Here is a 17,300-nt window from a genome sequence, read left to right on the forward strand (position 1 = left end):
CCCTTTACGACGAATTTTTAATCACCTCCATAATCGAGAAAAATTCCTTACTCCACTAGTTACTAAGGATGTCTTGATCGATGTTCAGTGATTCAATCCTGGATCACTCTTTGTACCCCTTGACAGACTCATGGCAAGGCACACATGAGGTGCAGTACACAACATGGCGTACTTTAGAACCTACGGCTAAGGCATAGGGGACGACCTTCATCCTTTCTCTTTCTTCTGTCATGGTCGGGCTTTGAGTCTTACTCAAATTCACACCTTACAACACAACCAAGAACTCCTTCTTTTCCAATCTATTTTGAACTCTTTCAAAAACCTTGTCAAGGCATGCATTTCGTTGAAAGTTCTATTAGCTGCTTTGATCTATCACCACAGATCTTTATGCTCAATGTTCAAGTAGCTAAATCCAGGTTTTCCTTTGAAAAACCCCTTTCAAACAACCCTTTATGATTTCCATAAATTCTACATTATTTCCGATAGACAATATGTCAACCACATATGTCAGAAATTCTATTATGCTCCCACTCACTTCCTTGGAAATACAATTTCTCATAAACCGTGTATAAACCCAAAAGCTTTGATCATCTCATCAAAGCGTATGTTCCAACTCCGAGATGCTTGGACCACTCCATACAAGGATTGCACGATCTTGCATACTTGTTAGCATCCTTAGGATCGACAAAACCTTCTGGTTGTATCACATAAAACCTTTCCTCTAGGAAACCGTCGAGGAAACAAAGTTTTGACATCCTATCTGCAATATTTCATAAATAATGCAGCAACTGCTAACACAATTCCAACAAACCTTTAGCATCGCTACAAGTGAAAAATTCTCTTCATAGTCAACTCTTTGAACTTGTGGGAACAACTTTGCAAGAAGTCGAGCTATCTTAAATGTGACTTTTCACCATCATCGTCTGTCTTCCTTTTAATGATCCATGTGTACTTAATGGTCTTACGACCATCAACTAGTTGTTCTAAAGTCTACACTTTGTTTTCATATATGGATCCTCTCTTTGATTTCATGGCCTCCACCTATTTGTCAGAATCTGGGCCCACCATCGCTTCTCCATAGTTCGTAGGTTCATTGTTGTCCAACAACATGACCTCCAAGACATGGTTATCGTACCACTCTGGAGCAGTGCGTGACCTTGTCGACCTACGAGGTTTGTAGTAACTTGATCCGAAGCTTCATGATCACTATCATTAGCTTCCACTTCAGTTGGCGTAGGTGCCACAGGAACAACTTCCCGCGCCATGCTACACACTGGTTGAAGTGATAGTTCAATACCTCATCAAGTTTTCACTATCCTCCCACTCATTTATTTCGAGAGAAACAATTTCTCGAGAAAGGACCGTTTCTAGAAACAAACACTTTGCTTCCAGATCTTAGATAGGCGATGTACCCAAAAGTTTTGGATATCCTATGAAGATGCATTTATCCGCTTTGGGTTCGATCTTATCAGGCTGAAAATTTTCACATAACCATCGCAGTCCCAAACTTTAAAGAAATGACAGCTTAGGTTTCTCCAAGACAAACTTCATACGGTGTCATCTCAGTGGAATTATGTGGTGCCCTATTTAAAGTGAATGCGTTGTCTCTAATGCCTAACCCAAAAATGATAATGATAATTCGATACGACACATTATAGTATGCACCATATCCAATAGGGCGCGGCTATGACATTCGGACACACCATCGCACTATGGTGTTCCATGCGGCATGAGTTGTGAAACAATTTTCACATTGTCATAATTGTGTACCAAACTCGCAACTCAGATATTCATCTCTATGATCATATCGTAGACATTTTATCCTCTTGTCACGACGATCTTCAACTTCACTCTAAAATTACATGAACCTTTCAATAATTCATGAATATGTTTTATCCAGCAAATACACTAGTATCTACTCAAATCATCTGTGAAGTTAGAACATAACGATATCCACTGCGTGCCTCAATACTCATTAGAATGCGTACATAAAAAATGTATTACTTCCAATAAGTTACTTTCTTCTTCCATCTCACTAAAAACGAGGCCTTCAGTCATCTTGCCCAAGTGGCATGATTTGTATGTCTCGAGATATTCAAAATCAAGTGAGTCTAAAAAATCCATCTGCATGGAGTTTCTTCATGCGTTTACACCAATAGGCATGGTTCGTGTGTCTCAAACATTCAAAAACGACGAGTCCAAAGATCCATCAGTATGGAGCTTCTTCATGCGTTTTACACCAATATGACTCAAGCGGCAGTGCCACAAGTAAGTGGTACTATCATTACAACTTTGTATCTTTTGGCAACAATATTATGAACATGTGTATCACTACGATTGAGATTCAATAAACCATTCATTTTAGGTCCAAGACCATTGAAGGTATTATTCAAATAAACAAAGTAACAATTATTCTCTTCAAATGAATAACCGTCTTGCGATAAAGACAATCTAATCATGTCTATGCTCAATGCAAAGACCAAAGAACAATTATTGAGGTTTAACACTAATCCCGATGATAGAGGGAGAGTGCGATGTTTGATCACATCAAGCTTGGAAACACTTCCAACACATATTGTCACCTCGCCTTTAGCTAGTCTCCATTTATTCCGTAGCTTTTATTTTGAGTTACTAACACTTAGCAACCGAACCGGTATCTAATACCCTAGTGCTACTAGGAGTACTTGTAAATTACACATCAATCTCATGGATATCCAATATACATTTGTCGAATTTGCCAGCCTTCTCATCTACCAAGTATCTAGGGTAGTTCCTCTTCAGTGACTGTTCCCCTCATTACAAAAGCACTTAGTCTCGGGTTTGGATTCAACCTTGGGTCTCTTCACTAGAGCAGCAACTGGTTTGTCATTTCATGAAGTAGCCCTTCTTGCTGTTTCCCTTCTTGAAACTACTGGTTTAACTAACCATCAACAATTGATGCTCCTTTTATTTCTACTTTCGTGGTGTCAAAACATCGCGAATAGCTCAAATATCATCGTATCTATCCCTGATATGTTATAGTTCATCATGAATCTCTAGTAGCTTGGTGGCGGCGAGTTTGGAGAACCATCACTATCTCATCTGGAAGATAAACTCCGACTCGATTCAAGCGATTGTAGCTCTCAGACAATCTGAGCACATGCTCAACGATTGAGCTTTTCTCCCTTACTTTGGAGACAAAGAATCTTTATAGAGGTCTCATACCTCTCAACAAGGGCACAAAATCCCAATTTCATCTCTTGGGGCATCTCATATGTTCCGTGATGTTTAAAACGTCTTCGGTGCCTCAATTCTAAGTCGTTAAGCATTACGCACTGAACTGTCACGTAGTCATCAAAAACGGGTATGTCAGATGTTCGCAACATCCACAGACGGTGCTCGAGGTTTAGCACACCGAGCGGTGCATTAGGGACATAAGCCTTCTGTGGAGCAATGAGGACAATCCTCAGTTTACGGACCTAGTCCGCATAATTGCTACTATCAACTTTCAACTAAATTTTTGCTAGTAACATATCTAAAACAATAGAGCTACATCATAAGCAACAACATAATTTGCAAAGACCTTTTGACGATGTTCATGATAATGATTTAAATTAATCATATTACTTAAGAACTCCTAGTCAAATAGACATCCCTCTAGTCATTCGAGTTTCGCATGATCCAAATTCACTAACTCAAGTCCGATCATCACGTGAGTTGCGATTAGTTTCAATGGTGAACATCTCCATGTTGATAATATCAACTATATGAGTCATGGTCGACCTTTCAGTCTCTTGTGTTCCGAGGCTATGTCTCTACATGCTAGGCTCGTCAAGTTTAACCCGAGTGTTTCGCGTGTGCAACAATTTTGCACCCGTTGTATATGAACATTCAGTCTATCACACCCAATCATCACGTGGTGTCTCGAAACGATGAACTGTCGCAACGGTGCATAGTCAGGGAGAACACAATTTTATCTCGCAATTTTAGTGAGGGGTCACCTTATAATGCTACCGTTGTCCTAAACAAAATAAGGTGCATAAAAGGATTAACATGACATGCAAATAGAAAGTGACATGATATGGCCATGAACTTGTGCTTCTTGATCTCCATCACCAAAGCACCAACGTGATATCCATGTTGGAATAAGGCCCTAGAGGCAATAATAAATATAGTTATTATTATAATTCCTGTATCAAGATAATCGTTTATTATCCATGCTATAATTGTATTGAATGAAGACTTATTTACATGTGTGGATACATAGACAAAACACTGTCCCTAGCAAGCCTCTAGTTGGCTAGCCAGTTGATCAAAGATAGTCAGTGTCTTCTGATTATGAACAAGGTGTTGTTACTTGATAACTGGATCACGTCATTAGGAGAATCACGTGATAGACTAGACCCAAACTAATAGACGTAGCATGTTGATTGTGTCATTTTGTTGCTACTGTTTTCTGCGTGTCAAGTATTTGTTCCTATGACCAGGAGATCATATAACTCACTAACACCGGAGGAATACTTTATGTGTATCAAACGTCGCAACGTAACTGGGTGACTATAAAGATGCTCTACAGGTATCTCCGAAGGTGTTCGTTGAGTTAGTATGGATCGAGACTGGGATTTGTCACTCTGTGTGACGGAGAGGTATCTCGGGGCCCACTCGGTAATACAACATCACACACAAGCCTTGCAAGCAATGTGACTTAGTGTAAGTTGCGGGATCTTGTATTACGAAACGAGTAAAGAGACTTGCCGGTAAACGAGATTGAAATAGGTATACGGATACTGACGATCCAATCTCGGGCAAGTAACATACCGAAGGACAAAGGGAATGACATACGGGATTATATGAATCCTTGGCACTGAGGTTCAAACGATAAGATCTTCGTAGAATATGTAGGATCCAATATGGGCATCCAGGTCCCACTATTGGATATGGACCGAGGAGTCTCTCGGGTCATGTCTACATAGTTCTCGAACCCGCAGGGTCTGCACACTTAAGGTTCGACGTTGTTTTATGCGTATTTGAGTTATATGGTTGGTTACCGAATGTTGTTCGGAGTCCCGGATGAGATCACGGACGTCACGAGGGTTTCCGGAATGGTCCGGAAACAAAGATTGATATATAGGATGACCTCATTTGATTACCGGAAGGTTTTCGGAGTTACCGGGAATGTACCGGGAATGACGAATGGGTTCCGGGTGTTCACCAGGGGGGGCAACGTACCCCGGGGAAGCCCATAGGCCTTGCGGGTGGCGCACCAGCCCTTAGTGGGCTGGTGGGACAGCCAAAAAGGCCCTATGCGCCATAGGAAGAAAATCAAAGAGAAAAAAAAGAGGAGGTGGGAAAAGGGGGAAGGACTCCTCCTTCCAAACCTAGTTGGACTCGGTTTGGAAGGGGAGGGTTGCCCCCCTTGGCTCGGCCGACCCCCTTGAGGATCCTTGGACCCCAAGGCAAGGCTCCCCCTCTTCCCCCTATATATACGAAGGTTTTAGGGCTGATTTGAGACAACTTTGCCATGGCAGCCCGACCACATATCTCCACGGTTTTACCTCTAGATCGCGTTTCTGCGGAGCTCGGGCGGAGCCCTGTTGAGATAAGATCATCACCAACCTCCGGAGCGCCGTCACGCTGCTGGAGAACTCATCTACCTCTCCGTATCTCTTGCTGGATCAAGAAGGCCGAGATCATCGTCGAGCTGTACGTGTGCTGAACGCGGAGGTGCCATCCGTTCGGCACTAGATCGTGGGACTGATCGCGGGATGGTTCGCGGGGCGGATCGAGGGACGTGAGGACGTTCCACTACATCAACCGCGTTTCTTAACGCTTCTGCTGTGCGGTCTACAAGGGTACGTAGATCGAATATCCCCTCTCGTAGATGGACATCACCATGATAGGTCTTCGAGCGCGTAGGAAAATTTTTGTTTCCCATGTAACATTCCCAACAGTGGTATTAGAGCTAGGTTCATGCGTAGATGTCTTCTCGAGTAGAACACAAAAGTTTTTGTGGGCGGTGACATGCGTTTTTCTTCCCTCCTTAGTCTTTTCTTGATTCCGCGGTATTATTGGATTGAAGCGGCTTGGACCGACATTACTCGTACGCTTACGAGAGACTGGTTTCATCGCTACGAGTAACCCCATTGCTCAAAGATGACTAGCAAGTGTCAGTTTCTCTAACTTTAGTTGAATCGAATTTGACCGAGGAGGTCCTTGGATGAGGTTAAATAGCAACTCATATATCTCCGTTGTGGTGTTTGCGTAAGTAAGATGCGATCCTACTAGATACCCATGGTCACCACGTAAAACATGCAACAACAAAATTAGAGGACGTCTAACTTGTTTTTGCAGGGTATGCTTGTGATGTGATATGGCCAATGATGTGATGTGATATATTGGATGTATGAGATGATCATGTTGTAATAGATAATATCGACTTGCACGTCGATGGTACGACAACCAGCAGGAGCCATAGGGTTGTCTTTATACTAACATTTGTGCTTGCAGATGCGTTTACTATTTTGCTAGGATGTAGCTTTAGTAGTAATAGCATGAGTAGCACGACAATCCCGATGGCGACACGTTGATGGAGATCATGGTGTGGCGCCGGTGACAAGAAGATCGTGCCGGTGCTTTGATGATGGAGATCAAGGAGCACGTGATGATGGCCATATCATGTCATTTATGAATTGCATGTGATGTTAATCCTTTTATGCACCTTATTTTGCTTAGAACGACAGTAGCATTATGAGGTGATCTCTCACTAAAATTTCAAGACGAAATTGTGTTCTCCCCGACAGTGCACCGTTGCTACAGTTCGTCGTTTCGAGACACCACGTGATGATCGGGTGTGATAGACTCAACGTTCACATACAATGGGTGCTAAACAGTTGCGCACGCGGAACACTCGGTTTAAGCTTGACGAGCCTAGCATGTGCAGACATGGCCTCGGAACACATGAGACCGACAGGTCAATCATGAATCATATAGATGACATGATTAGCATAGGGATGCTTACCACTGAAACTATACTCAACTCACGTGATGATCGGACTTGAGCTAGTGTAAGTGGATCATGAACCACTCAAATGACTAGAGAGATGTACTTTTTGAGTGGGAGTTTAGCGAGTAATTTGATTAAGTTAAACTCTAATTATCTTGAACATAGTCTAAGTCCACTTTGAATATATTTGTGTTGTAGATCATGGCTCACGCGACAGTCACCTTGAATTTTAATACGTTCCTAGAGAAAGCTAAGTTGAAAGATGATGGAAGCAACTTTGTAGACTGGGCTCGTAATCTTAAGCTAATCTTACAAGCTGGGAAGAAGGGTTATGTCCTTAATGCTGCGCTAGGAGATGAACCACCCGCTACGGTTGACCAGGATGTTAAGAATGCTTGGTTAGCACGTAAGGAGGACTACTCAGTAGTTCAATGTGCAGTCTTGTATGGCTTAGAACCAGGACTTCAACGTCGCTTTGAGCGTCATGGAGCATTTGAGATGTTCCAGGAGTTGAAGTTTATCTTTCAGAAGAACACCCGGATCGAGAGGTATGAGACCTCCGATAAATTCTATGCTTGCAAGATGGAGGAGAACTCGTCTGTCAGTGAACATGTGCTCAAAATGTCTGGGTACTCAAACCGTCTAGCTGAGCTGGCGATTGAACTCCCGCAAGAGGCTATCACTGACAGAATCCTTCAATCACTGCCGCCAAGCTATAAAGGCTTTGTGTTGAACTACAACATGCAAGGGATGAACAAGTCTCCCGACGAGTTGTTTGCGATGCTGAAAGTCGCACAGTCTGAACTCCATAAAGAGCATCAAGTGTTGATGGTGAATAAGACCACTAGTTTCAAGAGAAACGGCAAAGGCAAGAAGGGTAATTCAAAGAAGAGCGGCAAGCCTGTTGCCAATCCGACGAAGAAACCCAAAGCTGGACCTAAGCCTAAAACAGAGTGTTACTATTGCAAGGGTATGGGTCACTGGAAGCGCAATTGCCCCAAGTATCTGGCTGATAAGAAGGCGGCCAAAGAAAAATCAGGTATATTTGATATACATGTTATTGATGTGTACTTAACCGGCTCTCATAGTAGTGCCTGGGTATTCGATACCGGTTCTGTTGCTCATATTTGCAACTCGAAACAGGAACTGCGGAATAGATGAAGGTTGGCCAAAGATGAAGTGACGATGCGCGTAGGAAATGGTTCCAAGGTTGATGCAATCTCCGTCGGCACAGTTTCACTTCAGTTACCATCAGGATTAGTTATGAACTTGAATCATTGTTATTTAGTGCCTGCGTTGAGCATGAACATTATATCTGGATCTTGTTTATTGCGAGACGGTTACTCTTTTAAGTCAGAGAATAATGGTTGTTCTATTTCTATGAGTAACATCTTTTATGGTCATGCACCCAATGTGAGAGGATTGTTCATATTGAATCTTGATAGCGATACACACATACATAACATTGAGACCAAAAGAGTTAGAGTTAACAATGATAGCGCCATATTTTTGTGGCACTCCCGCTTAGGTCATATTGGTGTAAAGCGCATGAAGAAACTCCATGCCGATGGACTTTTGGAGTCACTTGACTTTGATTCACTTGACACGTGCGAACCATGCCTCATGGGCAAGATGACTAAAACTCCGTTCTCCGGAACAATGGAGCGTGCAAGTGACTTGTTGGAAATCATACATACCGATGTGTGTGGTCCGATGAGCGTAGAGGCACGCGGCGGATATCGTTATTTTCTCACCTTCACTGACGATTTGAGTAGATATGGTTATGTCTACTTAATGAAGCACAAGTCTGAAACATTTGAAAAGTTCAAGCAATTTCAGAGTGAAATTGAAAATCATCGTAACAAGAAGATCAAGTTCCTACGGTCTGATCATGGGGGTGAATATCTGAGTTTCGAGTTTGGTGCTCACTTAAGACAATGTGGAATTGTTTCACAGTTGACACCGCCTGGAACACCACAACGTCATGGTGTGTCCGAACGTCGTAATCTTACTTTATTAGAGATGGTGCGATCTATGATGTCTCTTACCGAATTGCCGTTATCGTGTTGGGGTTATGCATTAGAAACAGTTGCATTCACTTTAAATAGGGCACCATCAAAATCCGTTGAGACGATACCATACGAACTATGGTATGGCAAAAGGCCAAAGTTTCCGTTTCTTAAAGTTTGGGGATGTGATGCTTATGTCAAAAAGCTTCACCCTGAAAAGCTGGAACCCAAAGCGGAAAAGTGCATCTTCATAGGTTACCCAAAAGAGACAGTTGGGTACACCTTCTATCTCAAATCCGAGGGCAAAGTGTTTGTTGCTAAAAACGGAGCTTTTCTCGAGAAGGAGTTTCTCTCGAGAGAATTGAGTGGGAGGAAGATAGAACTTGACGAGGTTGTCGAACCTCTCATCCCTCTGGATGGTGGCGCAGGGCAAGGGGAAACCTCTATCGTTGCAACGCTAGTTGAGGAGGGAGTTAATGATGATGATCATGAAACTCCGGTTCAAGTTTCTGTCGAACCACGCAGGTCGACGAGACCACGTGCTGCTCCAGAGTGGTACTGTAATCCCGTCTATCAATCATGTTGTTGGACAACAATGAACCTGCAAATTATGAAGAAGCAATGGTGGGCCTAGATTCCAACAAATGGCTAGCAGCCATGAAGTCCGTGATAGGATCCATGTATGAGAACAAAGTGTGGACTTTGGAAGTACTACCTGAGGGCCGCAAGGCTATTCAGAACAAATGGATCTTTAAGAGGAAGACGGATGCTGACGGCAATGTGACCGTTTATAAAGCTCGACTTGTGGCAAAGGGTTTTTCACAAGTTCAAGGAGTTGACTACGATGAGACATTCTCACCCGTACCGATGCTTAAGTCCGTCAGAATCATGTTAGCAATATCTGCATTTTTCGATTATGAAATCTGGCACATGGATGTCAAAACGGCGTTCCTTAACGGTTTCCTTAAGGAAGAGTTGTATATGATGCAACCCGAAGGTTTTGTCGATCCTAAGAATGCTAACAAGGTGTGCAAGCTCCAGTGATCCCTTTATGGACTGGTGCAAGCATCTCGGAGTTGGAACAAACGTTTTGATGAGGTGATCAAAGCTTTTGGGTTTATACAAGTGGTTGGAGAATCTTGTATTTACAAGAAAGTGAGTGGGAGCTCTGTGGGATTTCTAATATTATATGTGGATGACATATTGCTGATTGGAAACAACGTAGAGTTTTTGGAGAGCATAAAGGATTACTTGAATAAAAGTTTCTCTATGAAGGACCTAGGAGAAGCTGCTTACATTCTAGGCATTAAGATCTACAGGGATAGATCAAAACGCCTGATAGGACTTTCACAAAGCACATACCTTGATAAAGTTTTGAAGAGGTTCAAAATGGAACAGTCCAAGAAAGGGTTCTTGCCAGTTTTACAAGGTACGAGTTGAGTAAGACTCAGTGCCCAGCAACTGATGAGGATAGAGAGCATATGCACACCGTCCCCTATGCTTCAGCCATAGGTTCTATCATGTATGCAATGTTGTGCACTAGACCGGACGTTAGCCTGGCCATAAGTATGGCAGGTAGGTTCCAGAGTAATCCAGGAGTGGATCACTAGACGGCGGTCAAGAATATCCTGAAGTACCTGAAAAGGACTAAGGAGATGTTTCTCCTGTATGGAGGTGACGAAGAGCTCGCCGTAAAAGGTTACGTCGATGCAAGCTTTGACACAGATCCGGACGACTCTAAGTCCCAAACTGGATACGTATTTATTCTTAATGGGGGTGCGGTAAGCTGGTGCAGTTCCAAGCAAAGCGTCGTAGCAGATTCTACATGTGAAGCGGAGTACATGGATGCCTCGGAGGCGGCTAAGGAGGGTGTCTGGATGAAGCAGTTCATGACGGATCTTGGAGTGGTGCCAAGTGCACTGAATCCAATAACCTTGTTTTGGGACAACACGGGTGCCATTGCGTTAGCAAAGGAACCACGGTTTCACAAGAAGTCCAGACACATCAAACGACGCTTCAACCTCATCCGCGACTACGTCGAAGGGGAGGACGTAAATATATGCAAAGTGCACACGAATCTGAATGTAGCAGACCCGCTGACTAAACCTCTTCCACGGGCAAAGCATGATCAACACCAGAACTGTATGGGTGTTAGATTTATTACAATGTAATTCGCATGATGATGTGAGGGCTAGATTATTGACTCTAGTGCAAGTGGGAGACTGTTGGAATTACACCCTAGAGGCCATAATAAATATAGTTATTATTATAATTCCTGTATCAAGATAATCGTTTATTATCCATGCTATAATTGTATTGAATGAAGACTCATTTACATGTGTGGATACATAGACAAAACACTGTCCCTAGCAAGCCTCTAGTTGGCTAGCAAGTTGATCAAAGATAGTCAGTGTCTTCTGATTATGAACAAGGTGTTGTTACTTGATAACTGGATCACGTCATTAGGAGAATCACGTGATGGACCAGACCCAAACTAATAGACGTAGCATGTTGATCGTGTCATTTTGTTGCTACTATTTTCTGCGTGTCAAGTATTTGTTCCCATGACCATGAGATCATATAACTCACTAACACCGGAGGAATACTTTGTGTGTATCAAACGTCGCAACGTAACTGGGTGACTATAAAGATGCTCTACAGGTATCTCCGAAGGTGTTCGTTGAGTTACTATGGATCGAGACTGGGATTTCGGGGCCCACTCGGTAATACAACATCACACACAAGCCTTGCAAGCAATGTGACTTAGTGTAATTTGCGGGATCTTGTATTACAGAACGAGTAAAGAAACTTGCCGGTAAACGAGATTGAAATAGGTATACGGATACTGACATTCGAATCTCGGGCAAGTAACATACCGAAGGACAAAGGGAATGACATACGGGATTATATGAATCCTTGGCACTGAGGTTCAGACGATAAGATCTTCGTAGAATATGTAGGATCCAATATGGGCATCCAGGTCCCGCTATTGGATATTGACCGAGGAGTCTCTCGGGTCATATCTACATAATTCTCGAACCCGCAGGGTCTGCACACTTAAGGTTCGACGTTGTTTTATGCGTATTTGAGTTATATGGTTGGTTACCGAATGTTGTTCGGAGTCCCGGATGAGATCACGGACGTCACGAGGGTTTCCGGAATGGTCCGAAAATGAAGATTGATATATAGGATGACCTCATTTGATTACCGGAAGGTTTTCGGAGTTACCGGGAATATACCGGGAATGACGAATGGGTTCCGGGTGTTCACCGGGGGGGCAACCCACCCCGGGGGAGCCCATAGGCCTTGGTGGTGGCGCACCAGCCCTTAGTGGGCTGGTGGGACAACCCAAGAAGGCCCTATGTGCCATAGGAAGAAAATCAAAGAGGAAAAAAAAGAGGAGGTGGGAAAAGGGGGAAGGATTCGTCCTTCCAAACCTAGTTGGACTCGGTTTGGAAGGGGAGGGTTGCCCCCCTTGGCTCGGCCGACCCCCTTGAGGGTCCTTGGACCCCAAGGCAAGGCTCCCCCTCTTCCCCCTATATATACGGAGGTTTTAGGGCTGATTTGAGACAACTTTTCCACGGCAGGCCAACCACATATCTCCACGGTTTTACCTCTAGATCGTGTTTCTGCGGAGCTCGGGCGGAGCCCTGCTGAGATATGATCATCACCAACCTCCGGAGCGCCGTCACGCTGTCGGAGAACTCATCTACCTCTCCATCTCTCTTGCTGGATCAAGAAGGCCAAGATCATCGTCGAGCTGTACGTGTGCTGAACGCGGAGGTGCCGTCCGTTCGGCACTAGATCGTGGGACTGATCGCGGGACGATTCGCGGGGCGGATCGAGGGACGTGAGGACGTTCCACTACATCAACCGCGTTTCTTAACGCTTCTGCTGTGCGGTCTACAAGGGTATGTAGATCGAATATCCCCTCTCGTAGATGGACATCACCATGATAGGTTTTCGTGCGCATAGGAAAAATTTTGTTTCCCATGCGACGTTCCCAACACTCCATCATCACCTGCGCCGCACCATGATCTCCATCATCAAGATCTCAATTATCATGCCGCCATGGAGGTGGATGTGCTATCTATGGTGTTACTACTAAAGCTACTGTCTAGCGATACAACAAGAGCATATGCAAGCGCAAAATAAATTCAAAGACAACCCAATGACTTATGTCGGTTGTCGTCGCATGGATGTGCAAGTCAATATTTTAGTATTACAACATGATCATCTCATACATCGAATATATCATATCATGTCATTGGCCATATCATATCTGAAGCATACCCTGCAAAAACAAGTTAGACGTCCTCTAATTTGTTGTTGCATGTTTTACGTGGCTGCTACGGGTATCTCGAATGATTGCATCTTACTTACGCAAATCAACAATAGTGTACGCAAATTTCTATTTAACCTTCTCCAAGGACCGCCTCAGTCAAATCCGATTCAACTAAAGTTGAAGAAACAGATACCCGTAAGTCATCTTTATGCAACAAGTTGCATGTGAGTCGATGAAACCGGTCTCTCGTAAGCGTACGAGTAAAGTTGGTCTAGGCCGCTTCAATCCAACAATGCCGCTGAATCAAGAAAAGACTAAGGAGGGCAACAAATTGAACATCAACGCCCACAAACTCTTTTGTGTTCTACTCGAGATATCATCTACGCATGAACCTTGCTCATGATGCCACTGTAGGGGAACGTTGCATAGGAACCAAAAAAATTCCTACGCACACAAAAGACCTATCATGGTGATGATCATCTATGAGAGGGGAGATCGGATCCACATACCCTTGTAGATCTCTAAGTGAGAAGCGTTACGCGGTTGATGTAGTGGAACGTCTTCGCGATCCAAATCGTTGTCGTCCCACGATCCGTCCCGATCTAGCACCTAACGGACTGCACCTTCGCGTTCAACACACGTACAACTCGGCGATGATCTCCGCCTTCTTGATCTAGCAAGAGGGGGTGGATAGGTAGATGAGTTCTCTAGCAAAGCGATAGCGTGACGGCGATGGTGGTGGATCTAGTCCAGCAGGGCTTCGCCTAAGCATGTGGTGGTGAAACTAGACTAGAGGAGAATCGGATCTAGAGAGAGGGCAGCATGTGGCTCATTGTTGTCTCTCAAAACCCTCAAAACCTCTAGTATATATAGGAGGAGAGGAGTGGATGCAGCATTGGCCCCTACTCCAAGGAGAAGAGGTCGGCCGAACCAAGGAAGAGTCCACCTTCCCTTGTGGGAATGTGGACTACTTTGGGAGGACTCCTCCTTCCCTTCCTTTTAAAGGTCTTTTACCTTTTATCTCTTCTCTGTTGGGGCTCAAGGGAGAAATTCAAAAAATTTCCTACAAAACACCAAGATCAATCTAGAAGATGCTAGCAACGAGCAACGAGTAGAGCATATTCATACCTTTGAAGATCGCTAAGCGGAAGCGTTACTATGAACGCGGGTGATGGAGTCAGTCTCGCAGCGATTCAGATCGTGGTAGTTGGGATCCAAAGCGCCGAACAACGGTGCCTCCGTGTTTAACACACATGCAGCCCGGTGACGTCTACTCTACCTTGAGCCAGCAAGGGGAGTGTCGGGGGGATAACCCCGGGGTAGGCTCATCGAGCCTGCTCCTTCATCTCCTGCCCAAAAGGAATGACCAAGTATAATTCTCCAAGACCAAAGTCCTCTGGCCGGCTAGGCTGCGCCTACCGGCTGGAGGACAAGACGGCCAACTCTCTGGCCGGCCAGGAAACCCCTGCCGACTAGAGATGAGACGGATACCTCTTCCTAACCACCTTGGCCAAGCCAGCCGGCTAGGAACGAGGTGGCCGTGCCCAAGCCGGCTAGCCAAGCGGGCTAGCCGCCCGGGGACCTCAAGTCACATCAGATCGTAGGTCATGACGAGTCCCTACGATTAAAGGTGGCTACGCGTCAGCAAAGGTACTGGATTGGTGTGCACGGCAGGTACCAGCGTCGGTCGCCATGCGGCTGACCTACCCCGGCTCTGATCCATCACCCAGCATAGTGTCGGACCGTCAAACTCCCACTCCATTACTGCACTCGGCGTGGAAACAGTGGAGGCGGCCGTACCGTGTGCCCATGATGAATCTCGCTGGATGACGCCGGACGTACCGCGCGTGCCCTGCGTCAACCTTACGCGAGAGCTCCATCGGCTAGCCGGCGGGTCCCATGGCGAGACGGAACCTCGCAGCCGGCGGGCCCCTCAAGCGACAAGACAAGACCCTCGTGGGCCCCTCGCCAGCCGGCGAGGCTGCCAGCCGGGTCCCACACTTGTACCCTTTATCCATATTGTAGGCCGGTGGGTTCGTCTATAAAACCCCCCGGCCCCCCTCCATGCAGAGGGTCGAACAACAGATCACACACACACACTCACCAACCACATAGAGAGAGGCAGAGACGAGTCGGGTCCTCCCCTCTTCCTCCTCCTCAACAGAGCTCCAGGAGCAACCTTGTAATCCATCCATATACATCATACAATCCGGCAGGACTAGGGGTATCATCTCTATGGAGAGCCCTGAACCTGGGTACTTCGTGCGTTCCATGCTTTCACCAACCTCGCCCCCAGCGCCCTCCGTTGCCACTTCGGTTCTCATCGACTTTAGCCTACCTATGGCATATGTTGTGAGTATTCACCGACATTTGGCGCACACCGTGGGGCCGATCGCGGCATCGGCTGGCTTTACGCGATGGGCGGGGCCCCGCACCTTCACCACCGGGTGCATCGCGTCCGGGTCGATCTGCATGCCCGTGGAGCCCGCTTTCGATGAGGCAACACCGATGATGATCGACGTCCCCGTCTGCCATGCGGATTCGGACGAAGATTCCAATGACGAGGCGCCTCCTAGCATCGTTGTCGCTGCTATGGAAAACCTCAGCGTTCTCTTTAGCGACCTGTGTCTCAACGATCGTCCTCCCTACTTCGGCGAGGACTTCGATGTTGAGGCGCTGTGCGCCAGCTTCAGTAGGCTCTCTATCACTGAGATGCTTGCACGTGACGTGTACCACATCAACGTGCTCGTTTTCGACGGCCCTCCACCGTCGGTGGGGTTCTTCACCCCGTACCATGTCGCCACCGTCTCCAACGTCGTGGAGGTGATGGTCATCGGTGCTGGCACCAGCACGGCTTATGGCAAGGCATCAGCAGACGCTGGTGAGCATGCTGTTGTCACCGCTGACACTCTTCAGGACGCGCTTGTCGGCATGAAAACGCCCATCGCTGCCTCCACGAATCCTAACAACGACCGAGCCTCGCTGGAGGAGGCTCGCAAGCAGATCTTGGAGGAGGGCATTGCCGTCGCCTCGGCAAAGCGATGGATGGAGGCCACGCAGCGCGAGTATAACTCCGCATACGGCCTCACTCCGATTTCCGAGGCCCCTAGCCGGCTTGGATCGGTCCGCGGCCGCGGCCAGTTGATTGCCGAGATCCTAGGTGGCAACCAGCCCGTCTACAAGACCCCTGCAACCAACTTGCGAGCGGCGTAGGCGACCATGGAAGAAATGTCGAGCTTGGAGGGCGAGGAGCGCGCCTTCCAGGAGAAGAGGGTCAAGGATCCACTTAACGCTGCCAACGAGCAGCAGACACGGCTTGACCCCGGTAAGGCCCAATAAGAGTCTCCGGGACCCAACCCCGGAGCGTGCCGCAACCCTAGCGGTCATCACCATGCGGAGGGATCTTCCTCGCATCGCATCTCCGGCCGGAGGGGCGAGGGAAGTCAAGACAGGCGCTACGAGCGCCAGAGCGAGCATACTTCAAGCAGGCGTCGCGAAGGCGATGAGAGCGACTCGGTGTATGAGGTTCCTCGTCCGGGGAGGACCCATGCCACCGGTTCGCAAGGTGCCCTTCCAATCGCAGCTTGGATAGGCGCTCGTGTTCCCTAGGGCGACTAGGACGCCCGGAGGCGTCTCAACACCCTGGCCCAGTCAGCCCTCCTAGAGGAGGACGGTCCCATCGGTCCGGCCTGTTTCGGCCCCCGGATCCGAGGGCAGCCGTTTCCCCGAGGCTTTACCTTTCCTCGGGACACTCCCAAGTACAAGAGCACCGCCAAGCCAGAGGACTGGCTGATTGACTACACCGCCGCCATTGGCATTGCTAGGGGCAACAAGCAGGTAGCAGTCCCCTACGTGCCACTCATGTTGGCCGGCTCGGCTCGGACTTGCCTCAACAGCCTTCCAGCCGGCAGCGTCAACTCATGGGTGGACTTCGAGGAGGCTTTCGTCTGTAACTTTACTCGCACCTACAAGCGCCCTGGCCGGCCTCGCGAGCTGGCCATGTGCGTCCAGAGGCCCGACGAAC

Source organism: Hordeum vulgare, chromosome 2H, assembly GCF_904849725.1.
Source record: "Hordeum vulgare subsp. vulgare chromosome 2H, MorexV3_pseudomolecules_assembly, whole genome shotgun sequence".
NCBI lineage: Eukaryota > Viridiplantae > Streptophyta > Magnoliopsida > Poales > Poaceae > Hordeum > Hordeum vulgare.